This window comes from Sus scrofa, chromosome 16, assembly GCF_054392235.1.
Source record: "Sus scrofa isolate SSC_HxYL_T2T_F1_AM1 chromosome 16, Sscrofa_HxYL_maternal_Yorkshire_Landrace_v2.0, whole genome shotgun sequence".
Classification (NCBI taxonomy): Eukaryota; Metazoa; Chordata; class Mammalia; order Artiodactyla; family Suidae; genus Sus; species Sus scrofa.
In genome coordinates, this window is record NC_139398.1 from 7,899,050 (window position 1) to 7,913,731 (window position 14,682).

A 14,682-nucleotide genomic window follows, 5' to 3' on the forward strand; every position below is an offset into this window, starting at 1 on the left:
TTAATCGGGATTCATTTTACTAAGCTGTATGGAATCGACTGCACTTAATCACACTGCATGGAATCCACTGCATTCAATCGGGATGCATTTTACCACGTTGCATGCAGTTCACTGCATTCAATCACAATGCATGGAATCCACTGCATTCCATCGGGATGCTTTGGGCCATGCTGCATAAAATCCACTGCATTCAATCTTGCTTTTTGAATCCACTGCATTCAGTAATGCTGCATAAATCCTTGCATTCAATTGGGTTCCATTTCTTCACGCTGCATGGAATCCACTGCATTCAATCGGGATGCATTTTACCATGCTGCGTGGTTTTCACTGCATTCAATCACAATGCATGGAATCCACTGCATTCCATCGGGATGCTTTGGGCCATGCTGCATAAAATCCACTGCATTCAATCTTACTTTTTGAATCCACTGCATTCAATCATGCTGCATAAAATCCACTGCATTCAATAGGGTTCCATTTCTTCACGCTGCATGTAATACACTGCATTCAATCACACTGAATGGAATCCACTGCATTCAATCGGGATGCATTTTACCTCGCTGCATGGATTACACTGCATTCAATCACAATGCTTGGAATCCACTGCATTCCATCGGGATGCTTTGGGCCATGCTGCATAAAATCCACTGCATTCAATCGGGATGCATTGGGCCACGCTGCATCGACTCCACTGCATTCAATCGGTATCCATTGCGCCACAATGCAAGGAATCCTCTGCATTCATTGACGCTGCATGGACTCCACTGCATTCAATCGGGATGCTTTGGGCCATGCTGCATAAAATCCACTGCATTCAACCATGCTGCATGGAATCCATTTCATTCAATCATGCTCTATAAAATCCAATGCATTCAATAGGGTTCCATTACTTCACGCTGCATGGAATACACTACATTAAATCAGGATGCATGGAATCGACTGCATTCAATCAGGATGCATTATACCACGTTGCATGGATTACCCTACATTCAATCACAATGCATGGAATCCACTGCATTCAATCGGGATGCCTTGGGCCATGCTGCATAAAATCCACTGCATTCAATGGTGATGCATTGGGCCTCGCTGCATAGACTCCACTGCATATAATCGGGATCCATTGCGCCACAATGCATGGAATACTCTGCATTCAATGACGCTGCATGGAATCCACTGCATTCCATCGGGAAGCTTTGGGCCATGCTGCATAAAATCCACTGCATTCAATCATGCTGCATGGAATCCACTGCATTCAATCGGGATGCATTTTACAAGGCTGCATGGATTACATTTCATACACTCAAAATGCATGGAATCCACTGCGTTCTATAGGGATGCTTTGGGCCATACTGCATAAAATACACTGCATTCAATTTGCTGCATGGAATCCACTGCATTCAATCATGCTGAATAAAATCCACTGCATTCAATAGGGTTCCATTTCTTCACGCTGCATGGAATACACTGCATTCAATCAGGCTCCATGGAATCCACTGCATTCAATGGGGATGCATTCTACAATGCTGCATGGAGTTCACTGCATTCAATCACAACGCATGTAATCCACTGCATTCCATCGGGATGCTTTGGGCCATGCTGCATAAAATCCACTGCATTCAATCGGGATGCATTGGGCTTCGCTGCATGGACTCCACTGCATACAATCGGGATCCATTGCGCCAAAATGCATGGAATACTCTGCATTCATTGACGCTGCATGGACTCCACTGCATTCAATCGGGATGCTTTGGGCCATGCTGCATAAAATCCACTGCATTCAACCATGCTGCATGGAATCCATTTCATTCAATCATGCTCTATAAAATCCAATGCATTCAATAGGGTTCCATTACTTCACGCTGCATGGAATACACTGCATTAAATCAGGATGCATTTTACCTCACTGCATGGATTACACTGCATTCAATCACAATGCATGGAATCCACTGCATTCCATCGGGATGCTTTGGGCCATGCTGCATAAACTCCACTGCATTCAATCGGGAGGCATTGGGCCTCGCTGCATGGACTCCACTGCATAAAATCTGGATCCATTGCGCCACAATGCATGGAATCCTCTGCATTCAACGACGCTGCATGGAATCCACTGCATTCCATCGGGATGTTTTGGGCCATGCTGCATAAAATCTACTGCATTCAATCGGGATGCATTGGGCCTCGCTGCATGAACTCCACTGCATACAATCTGGAACCATTGCGCCAAAATGCATGGAATACTCTGCACTCAACGACGCTGCATGGAATCCACTGCATTCAATCGGGATGCTTTGGGCCATGCTGCATAAATCCATTGCATTCAATCATGCTTCATGGAATCCACTGCATTCAATCGTGCTGCATAAAATCCACGGCATTCAATAGGGTTCCATTTCTTCACGCTGCATCGAATCCACTACATTCAATCACGCTGCATGGAATCCACTGCATTCTATCGGGATGCATTTTACCACACTGCATAGATTACACCGCATTCAATCACAATGCATGGAATCCACTGCATTCAATCGGGATGCTTTGGGCCATGCTGCATAAAATCCACTGCATTCAATCGGGATGCATTGGGCCTCGCTGCATGGACTCCACTGCATTCAATCGGGATCCATTGTGCCACAATGCATGGAATTCTCTTCATTCAATGACGCTGCATCGAATCCACTGCATTCAATCGGAATCCATTGTGCCACAATGCATGGAATCCTCTGCATTCAATGACGCTGCATGGAATCCACTGCATTCCATCAGGATGCTTTGGGCCATGCTGCATAAAATCCACTGCATGCAATCATGCTGCATGGAATCCACTGCATTCAATCATGCTGCATAAAATCCACTGCATTCAATAGGGTTCCATTTCTTCACGCTGCATGGAATCCACTGCATTCAATCACGCTGCATGAATTCCACTGCATTCAACATGGATGAATTTTACCACGCTGCATTTAGTACACTGTATTCAATCACAATTCATGGAATCCATTGCATTCAATCGGGATGCTTTGGGCCATGCTGCATAAAATCCACTGCATTCAATCGGGATGCACTGGGCATTGCTGCATGGACTCCACTGCATACAATCCGGATCCATTGCGCCACAATGCATGGAATCCTCTTCATTCAACGACGCTGCATGGAATCCACTGCATTCCATCGGGATGCTTTGGGCCATGCTGCATAAAATCCACTGCATTCAATCGGGATGCATTGGGCCTCGCTGCATGGACTCCACTGCATACAATCGGGATCCATTGCGCCACAATGCATGGAATCCTCTGCATTCAATGACGCTGCATGGAATCCACTGCATTCCATCGGGATGCTTTGGGCCATGCTGCATAAAATCCACTGTATGCAATCATGCTGCATGGAATCCACTGCATTCAATCATGCTGCATAAAATCCACTGCATTCAATAGGGTTCCATTTCTTCACGCTGCATGGAATCCACTGCATTCAATCACGCTGCATGGAATCCACTGCATTCAACATGGATGAATTTTACCACGCTGCATTTAGTACACTGTATTCAATCACAATTCATGGAATCCATTGCATTCAATCGGGATGCTTTGGGCCATGCTGCATAAAATCCACTGCATTCAATCTGGATGCACTGGGCATCGCTGCATGGACTCCACTGCATACAATCCAGATCTATTGCGCCACAATGCATGGAATCCTCTGCATTCAATGACGCTGCATGGAATCCACTGCATTCAATCGGGATGCTTTGGGCCATGCTGCATAAAATCCATTGCATTCAATCATGCTGCATGGAATCCACTGCATTCAATCGGGATGCATTTTACCATGCTGCATTGATTACCCTTCATTCAATCAGGCTGCATGGAATCCACTGCATTCTATCGGGATGCTTTGGGCCATGCTGCATAAAATCCACTGCATTTAATCGGGATGCATTTGGCCACGCTGCATGGACTCCACTGCATAAAATCGGGATCCATTGCCCCAAAATGCAAGGAATCATCTGCATTCAATGACGCTGCATGGAATCCACTGCATTCCATCGGGATGCTTTGGGCCATGCTGCATAAAATCCACTGCATTCAACCATGCTGCATGGAATCCACTGCATTCAATCATGCTGCATAAAATCCACTGCATTCAATCGGGATGCATTGGGCCTCGCTGCATGGAATAAACTGCATTCAATCAGGCTCCATGGAATCCACTGCATTCAATGGGGATGCATTCTACCATGCTGCATGGAGTTCACTGCATTCAATCACAATGCATGGAATCCACTGCATTCCATCGGGATGCTTTGGGCCATGCTGCATAAAATCCACTGCATTCAATCGGGATGCATTGGGCCTCGCTGCATGGACTCAACTGCATACAATCGGGATCCATTGCGACAAAATGCATGGAATCCTCTGCATTCATTGACGCTGCATGGAATCCACTGCATTCCATCGGGATGCTTTGGGCCATACTGCATAAAATCCACTGCATGCAATCATGCTGCATGGAATCCACTGCATTCAATCATGCTGCATAAAATCCACTGCATTCAATAGGGTTCCATTTCTTCTTCACGCTGCCTGGAATCCACTGCATTCAATCACGCTGCATGGAATCCACTGCATTCAATATGGATGCATTTTACCACTCTGCATGGAATCCACTGCATTTAATCACGCTGCATGTACTCCATGGAATTTAATCGGGATTCATTTTACTAAGCTGTATGGAATCGACTGCATTTAATCACGCTGCATGGAATCCACTGCATTCAATCGGGATTCATTTTACAAGGCTGCATGGAGTACACTGCATTCAATCACAATGCATGGAATCCACTGCATTCAAACGGGATGCTTTGGGCCATGCTGCATAAAATCCACTGCATTCAATCATGCTGCATGGAATCCACTGCATTCAATCATGCAGCATAAAATCCGCTGCATTCCATAGGGTTCCATTTCTTCATGCTGCATGGAATACACTGCATTCAATCAGGCTGCATGGAATCCACTGCATTCAATCGGGATGCATTTTTCCTCGTTGCATGGATTACACTGCATTCCATCACAATGCATCGAATCCACTGCATTCAATCGGGAAGCTTTGGGCCATGCTGCATACAATCCACTGCATTCAATCGGGATGCACTGGGCCTCGCTGCATGGACTCCACTGCATATAATCGGGATCCATTGCGCCACAATGCATGGAATACTCTGCATTCAATGACGCTGAATGGAATCCACTGCATTGAATCGTGAAGCTATGGGCCATGCTGCATAAAATCCACTGCATGCAATCATGCTGCATTGAATCCACTGCATTCAATCATGTTGCATAAAATCCACTGCATTCAATAGGGTTCCATTTCTTCACCCTGCATGGAATCCACTGCATTCAACCACGCTGCATGGAATCCACTGCATTCAATCGGGATGCATTTTACCACTCTGCATGGATTACACTGCATTTAATCACGCTGCATGTAATCCATGGAATTTTAATCGGGATTCATTTTACTAAGCTGTATGGAATCGACTGCACTTAATCACGCTGCATGGAATCCACTGCATTCAATCGGGATGCATTTTACCACGTTGCATGCAGTTCACTGCATTCAATCACAATGCATGGAATCCACTGCATTCAATCGGGATGCTTTGGGCCATGCTGCATAAAATCCACTGCATTCAATCTTGCTTTTTGAATCCACTGCATTCAGTAATGCTGCATAAATCCTTGCATTCAATTGGGTTCCATTTCTTCACGCTGCATGGAATACACTGCATTCAATCACGCTGCATGGAATCCACTGCATTCAATCGGGATGCATTTTACCATGCTGCGTGGTTTTCACTGCATTCAATCACAATGCATGGAATCCACTGCATTCCATCGGGATGCTTTGGGCCATGCTGCATAAAATCCACTGCATTCAATCATGCTGCATGGAATCCACTGCATTCAATCATGCTGCATAAAATCCACTGCATTCAATAGGGTTCCATTTCTTCACGCTGCATGTAATACACTGCATTCAATCACACTGAATGGAATCCACTGCATTCAATCGGGATGCATTTTTCCTCGCTGCATGGATTACACTGCATTCAATCACAATGCTTGGAATCCACTGCATTCCATCGGGATGCTTTGGGCCATGCTGCATAAAATCCACTGCATTCAATCGGGATGCATTGGGCCACGCTGCATCGACTCCACTGCATTCAATCGGTATCCATTGCGCCACAATGCAAGGAATCCTCTGCATTCATTGACGCTGCATGGACTCCACTGCATTCAATCGGGATGCTTTGGGCCATGCTGCATAAAATCCACTGCATTCAACCATGCTGCATGGAATCCATTTCATTCAATCATGCTCTATAAAATCCAATGCATTCAATAGGGTTCCATTACTTCACGCTGCATGGAATACACTACATTAAATCAGGATGCATGGAATCGACTGCATTCAATCAGGATGCATTATACCACGTTGCATGGATTACCCTACATTCAATCACAATGCATGGAATCCACTGCATTCAATCGGGATGCCTTGGGCCATGCTGCATAAAATCCACTGCATTCAATGGTGATGCATTGGGCCTCGCTGCATAGACTCCACTGCATATAATCGGGATCCATTGCGCCACAATGCATGGAATACTCTGCATTCAATGACGCTGCATGGAATCCACTGCATTCCATCGGGAAGCTTTGGGCCATGCTGCATAAAATCCACTGCATTCAATCATGCTGCATGGAATCCACTGCATTCAATCGGGATGCATTTTACAAGGCTGCATGGATTACATTTCATACACTCAAAATGCATGGAATCCACTGCGTTCTATAGGTATGCTTTGGCCATACTGCATAAAATACACTGCATTCAATTTGCTGCATGGAATCCACTGCATTCAATCATGCTGAATAAAATCCACTGCATTCAATAGGGTTCCATTTCTTCACGCTGCATGGAATACACTGCATTCAATCAGGCTCCATGGAATCCACTGCATTCAATGGGGATGCATTCTACAATGCTGCATGGAGTTCACTGCATTCAATCACAACGCATGTAATCCACTGCATTCCATCAGGATGCTTTGGGCCATGCTGCATAAAATCCACTGCATTCAATCGGGATGCATTGGGCTTCGCTGCATGGACTCCACTGCATACAATCGGGATCCATTGCGCCAAAATGCATGGAATACTCTGCATTCATTGACGCTGCATGGACTCCACTGCATTCAATCGGGATGCTTTGGGCCATGCTGCATAAAATCCACTGCATTCAACCATGCTGCATGGAATCCATTTCATTCAATCATGCTCTATAAAATCCAATGCATTCAATAGGGTTCCATTACTTCACGCTGCATGGAATACACTGCATTAAATCAGGATGCATGGAATCGACTGCATTCAATCAGGATGCCTTATACCACGTTGCATGGATTACCCTACATTCAATCACAATGCATGGAATCCACTGCATTCAATCGGGATGCTTTGGGCCATGCTGCATAAAATCCACTGCATTCAATCGGGATGCATTGGGCCTCGCTGCATAGACTCCACTGCATATAATCGGGATCCATTGCGCCACAATGCATGGAATATTCTGCATTCAACGACGCTGCATGGAATCCACTGCATTCCATCGGGAAGCTTTGGGCCATGCTGCATAAAATCCACTGCATTCAATCATGCTGCATGGAATCCACTGCATTCGATCGGGATGCATTTTACAAGGCTGCATGGATTACATTTCATACACTCAAAATGCATGGAATCCACTGCGTTCTATAGGTATACTTTGGGCCATACTGCATAAAATACACTGCATTCAATTTGCTGCATGGAATCCACTGCATTCAATCATGCTGCATAAAATCCACTGCATTCCATCGGGATGCATTGGGCCTCGCTGCATGGAATACACTGCATTCAATCACGCTGCATGAATTCCACTGCATTCAATGGGGATGCATTCTACAATGCTGCATGGAGTTCACTGCATTCAATCACAATGCATGGAATCCACTACATTCCATCGGGATGCTTTGGGCCATGCTGCATAAAATCGACTGCATTCAATCGGGATGCATTGGGCCTCGCTGCATGGACTCCACTGCATACAATCGGGATCCATTGCACCAAAATGCATGGAATCCTCCGCATGCAACGACGCTGCATGGACTCCACTGCATTCAATCGGGATGCTTTGGGCCATGCTGCATAAAATCCACTGCATTCAATCATGCTGCATAAAATCCACTGCATTCCATCGGGATGCTTTGGGCCATGCTGCATAAAATCCACTGCATTCAACCATGCTGCATGGAATCCACTGCATTCAATCATGCTGCATAAAATCCACTGCATTCAATCGGGATGCATTGGGCCTCGCTGCATGGAATAAACTGCATTCAATCAGGCTCCATGGAATCCACTGCATTCAATGGGGATGCATTCTACCATGCTGCATGGAGTTCACTGCATTCCATCACAATGCATGGAATCCACTGCATTCCATCGGGATGCTTTGGGCCATGCTGCATACAATCCACTGCATTCAATCGGGATGCATTGGGCCTCGCTGCATGGACTCCACTGCATACAATCGGGATCCATTGCGCCAAAATGCATGGAATCGACTGCATGTAATCACGGTGCATGGAATCCACTGCATTCAATCGGGATGCATTTTACCACACTGCTTGGATTACACTGCATTCAATCGCAATGCATAGAATCCACTGCATTCAATATGGATGCATTTTACCACTCTGCATGGAATCCACTGCATTTAATCACGCTGCATGTACTCCATGGAATTTAATCGGGATTCATTTTACTAAGCTGTATGGAATCGACTGCATTTAATCACGCTGCATGGAATCCACTGCATTCAATCGGGATTCATTTTACAAGGCTGCATGGAGTACACTGCATTCAATCACAATGCATGGAATCCACTGCATTCAAACGGGATGCTTTGGGCCATGCTGCATAAAATCCACTGCATTCAATCATGCTGCATGGAATCCACTGCATTCAATCATGCAGGATAAAATCCGCTGCATTCCATAGGGTTCCATTTCTTCATGCTGCATGGAATACACTGCATTCAATCAGGCTGCATAAAATCCGCTGCATTCCATAGGGTTCCATTTCTTCATGCTGCATGGAATACACTGCATTCAATCAGGCTGCATGGAATCCACTGCATTCCATCGGGATGCATTTTTCCTCGTTGCATGGATTACACTGCATTCCATCACAATGCATCGAATCCACTGCATTCAATCAGGAAGCTTTGGGCCATGCTGCATACAATCCACTGCATTCAATCGGGATGCACTGGGCCTCGCTGCATGGACTCCACTGCATATAATCGGGATCCATTGCACCACAATGCATGGAATACTCTGCATTCAATGACGCTGAATGGAATCCACTGCATTGAATCGTGAAGCTATGGGCCATGCTGCATAAAATCCACTGCATGCAATCATGCTACATTGAAACCACTGCATTCAATCATGCTGCATAAAATCCACTGCATTCAATAGGGTTCCATTACTGCACCCTGCATGGAATCCACTGCATTCAACCACGCTGCATGGAATCCACTGCATTCAATCGGGATGCATTTTACCACTCTGCATGGATTACACTGCATTTAATCACGCTGCATGTAATCCATGGAATTTAATCGGGATTCATTTTACTAAGCTGTATGGAATCGACTGCACTTAATCACGCTGCATGGAATCCACTGCATTCAATCGGGATGCATTTTACCACGTTGCATGCAGTTCACTGCATTCAATCACAATGCATGGAATCCACTGCATTCCATCGGGATGCTTTGGGCCATGCTGCATAAAATCCACTGCATTCAATCTTGCTTTTTGAATCCACTGCATTCAGTAATGCTGCATAAAATCCTTGCATTCAATTGGGTTCCATTTCTTCACGCTGCCTGGAATCCACTGCATTCAATCACGCTGCATGGAATCCACTGCATTCTATCGGGATGCATTTTACCTCGCTGCATGGATTACACTGCATTCAATCACAATGCATGGAATCCACTGCATTCCATCGGGATGCTTTGGGCCATGCTGCATAAACTCCACTGCATTCAATCGGGAGGCATTGGGCCTCGCTGCATGGACTCCACTGCATAAAATCTGGATCCATTGCGCCACAATGCATGGAATCCTCTGCATTCAACGACGCTGCATGGAATCCACTGCATTCCATCGGGATGTTTTGGGCCATGCTGCATAAAATCTACTGCATTCAATCGGGATGCATTGGGCCTCGCTGCATGAACTCCACTGCATACAATCTGGAACCATTGCGCCAAAATGCATGGAATCGACTGCATTTAATCACGGTGCATGGAATCCACTGCATTCAATCGGGATGCATTTTACCACACTGCTTGGATTACACTGCATTCAATCGCAATGCATAGAATCCACTGCATTCAATATGGATGCATTTTACCACTCTGCATGGAATCCACTGCATTTAATCACGCTGCATGTACTCCATGGAATTTAATCGGGATTCATTTTACTAAGCTGTATGGAATCGACTGCATTTAATCACGCTGCATGGAATCCGCTGCATTCAATCTGGATTCATTTTACAAGGCTGCATGGAGTACACTGCATTCAATCACAATGCATGGAATCCACTGCATTCAAACGGGATGCTTTGGGCCATGCTGCATAAAATCCACTGCATTCAATCATGCTGCATGGAATCCACTGCATTCAATCATGCAGCATAAAATCCGCTGCATTCCATAGGGTTCCATTTCTTCATGCTGCATGGAATACACTGCATTCAATCAGGCTGCATAAAATCCGCTGCATTCCATAGGGTTCCATTTCTTCATGCTGCATGGAATACACTGCATTCAATCAGGCTGCATGGAATCCACTGCATTCCATCGGGATGCATTTTTCCTCGTTGCATGGATTACACTGCATTCCATCACAATGCATGGAATCCACTGCATTCAATCGGGAAGCTTTGGGCCATGCTGCATACAATCCACTGCATTCAATCGGGATGCACTGGGCCTCGCTGCATGGACTCCACTGCATATAATCGGGATCCATTGTGCCACAATGCATGGAATACTCTGCATGCAATGACGCTGAATGGAATCCACTGCATTGAATCGTGAAGCTATGGGCCATGCTGCATAAAATCCACTGCATGCAATCATGCTGCATTGAAACCACTGCATTCAATCATGCTGCATAAAATCCACTGCATTCAATAGGGTTCCATTACTGCACCCTGCATGGAATCCACTGCATTCAACCACGCTGCATGGAATCCACTGCATTCAATCGGGATGCATTTTACCACTCTGCATGGATTACACTGCATTTAATCACGCTGCATGTAATCCATGGAATTTTAATCGGGATTCATTTTACTAAGCTGTATGGAATCGACTGCACTTAATCACGCTGCATGGAATCCACTGCATTCAATCGGGATGCATTTTACCACATTGCATGCAGTTCACTGCATTCAATCACAATGCATGGAATCCACTGCATTCCATCGGGATGCTTTGGGCCATGCTGCATAAAATCCACTGCATTCAATCTTGCTTTTTGAATCCACTGCATTCAGTAATGCTGCATAAAATCCTTGCATTCAATTGGGTTGCATTTCTTCACGCTGCATGGAATCCACTGCATTCAATCACGCTGCATGGAATCCACTGCATTCAATCGGGATGCATTTTACCATGCTGCGTGGTTTTCACTGCATTCAATCACAATGCATGGAATCCACTGCATTCCATCGGGATGCTTTGGGCCATGCTGCATAAACTCCACTGCATTCAATCGGGAGACATTGGGCCTCGCTGCATGGACTCCACTGCATAAAATCTGGATCCATTGCGCCACAATGCATGGAATCCTCTGCATTCAACGACGCTGCATGGAATCCACTGCATTCCATCGGGATGTTTTGGGCCATGCTGCATAAAATCTACTGCATTCAATCGGGATGCATTGGGCCTCGCTGCATGAACTCCACTGCATACAATCTGGAACCATTGCGCCAAAATGCATGGAATACTCTGCATTCAACGACGCTGCATGGAATCCACTGCATTCAATCGGGATGCTTTGGGCCATGCTGCATAAATCCATTGCATTCAATCATGCTTCATGGAATCCACTGCATTCAATCGTGCTGCATAAAATCCACTGCGTTCAATAGGGTTCCATTACTTCACGCTGCATGGAATCCACTACATTCAATCACGCTGCATGGAATCCACTGCATTCTATCGGGATGCATTTTACCACGCTGCATAGATTACACCGCATTCAATCACAATGCATGGAATCCACTGCATTCAATCGGGATGCTTTGGGCCATGCTGCATAAAATCCACTGCATTCAATCGGGATGCATTGGGCCTCGCTGCATGGACTCCACTGCATTCAATCGGGATCCTTTGTGCCACAATGCATGGAATTCTCTTCATTCAATGACGCTGCATCGAATCCACTGCATTCAATCGGAATCCATTGTGCTACAATGCATGGAATCCTCTGCATTCAATGACGCTGCATGGAATCCACTGCATTCCATCAGGATGCTTTGGGCCATGCTGCATAAAATCCACTGCATGCAATCATGCTGCATGGAATCCACTGCATTCAATCATGCTGCATAAAATCCACTGCATTCAATAGGGTTCCATTTCTTCACGCTGCATGGAATCCACTGCATTCAATCACGCTGCATGGAATCCACTGCATTCAACATGGATGAATTTTACCACGCTGCATTTAGTACACTGTATTCAATCACAATTCATGGAATCCATTGCATTCAATCGGGATGCTTTGGGCCATGCTGCATAAAATCCACTGCATTCAATCGGGATGCACTGGGCATTGCTGCATGGACTCCACTGCATACAATCCGGATCCATTGCGCCACAATGCATGGAATCCTCTTCATTCAACGACGCTGCATGGAATCCACTGCATTCCATCGGGATGCTTTGGGCCATGCTGCATAAAATCCACTGCATTCAATCGGGATGCATTGGGCCTCGCTGCATGGACTCCACTGCATACAATCGGGATCCATTGCGCCACAATGCATGGAATCCTCTGCATTCAATGACGCTGCATGGAATCCACTGCATTCCATCGGGATGCTGTGGGCCATGCTGCATAAAATCCACTGCATGCAATCATGCTGCATGGAATCCACTGCATTCAATCATGCTGCATAAAATCCACTGCATTCAATAGGGTTCCATTTCTTCACGCTGCATGGAATCCACTGCATTCACTCAGGATGCATTTTACCACACTGCATGGATTACACTTCATTCAATCACAATGCATGGAATCCACTGCATTCCATCGGGCTGCTTTGGGCCATGCTGCATAAAATCCACTGCATTCAATCAGATGCATTTTGCCTCACTGCATAGACTCCACTGCATACAATCGGGATCCATTTCGCCAAAATGCATTGAATCTTCTGCATTCAATTACACTGCATGGAATCCACTGCATTCCATCGGGATGCTTTGGGCCATACTGCATAAAATCCACTGCATGCAATCATGCTGCATGGAATCCACTGCATTCACTCAGGATGCATTTTACCACACTGCATGGATTACACTTCATTCAATCACAATGCATGGAATCCACTGCATTCCATCGGGCTGCTTTGGGCCATGCTGCATAAAATCCAGTGCATCCAATCAGATGCATTTTGCCTCACTGCATAGACTCCACTGCATACAATCGGGATCCATTTCGCCAAAATGCATTGAATCTTCTGCATTCAATTACGCTGCATGGAATCCACTGCATTCCATCGGGATGCTTTGGGCCATACTGCATAAAATCCACTGCATGCAATCATGCTGCATGGAATCCACTGCATTCAATCATGCTGCATAAAATCCACTGCATTCAATAGGGTTCCATTTCTTCTTCACGCTGCCTGGAATCCACTGCATTCAATCACGCTGCATGGAATCCACTGCATTCAATCGGGATGCATTTTACCACACTGCTTGGATTACACTGCATTCAATCGCAATGCATAGAATCCACTGCATTCAATATGGATTCATTTTACCACTCTGCATGGAATCCACTGCATTTAATCACGCTGCATGTAATCCATGGAATTTAATCGGGATTCATTTTACTAAGCTGTATGGAATCGACTGCATTTAATCACGCTGCATGGAATCCACTGCATTCAATCGGGATTCATTTTACAAGGCTGCATGGAGTACACTGCATTCAATCACAATGCATGGAATCCACTGCATTCAAACGGGATGCTTTGGGCCATGCTGCATAAAATCCACTGCATTCAATCATGCTGCATGGAATCCACTGCATTCAATCATGCAGCATAAAATCCGCTGCATTCCATAGGGTTCCATTTCTTCATGCTGCATGGAATACACTGCATTCAATCAGGCTGCATGGAATCCACTGCATTCAATCGGGATGCATTTTTCCTCGTTGCATGGATTACACTGCATTCCATCACAATGCATCGAATCCACTGCATTCAATCGGGAAGCTTTGGGCCATGCTGCATACAATCCACTGCA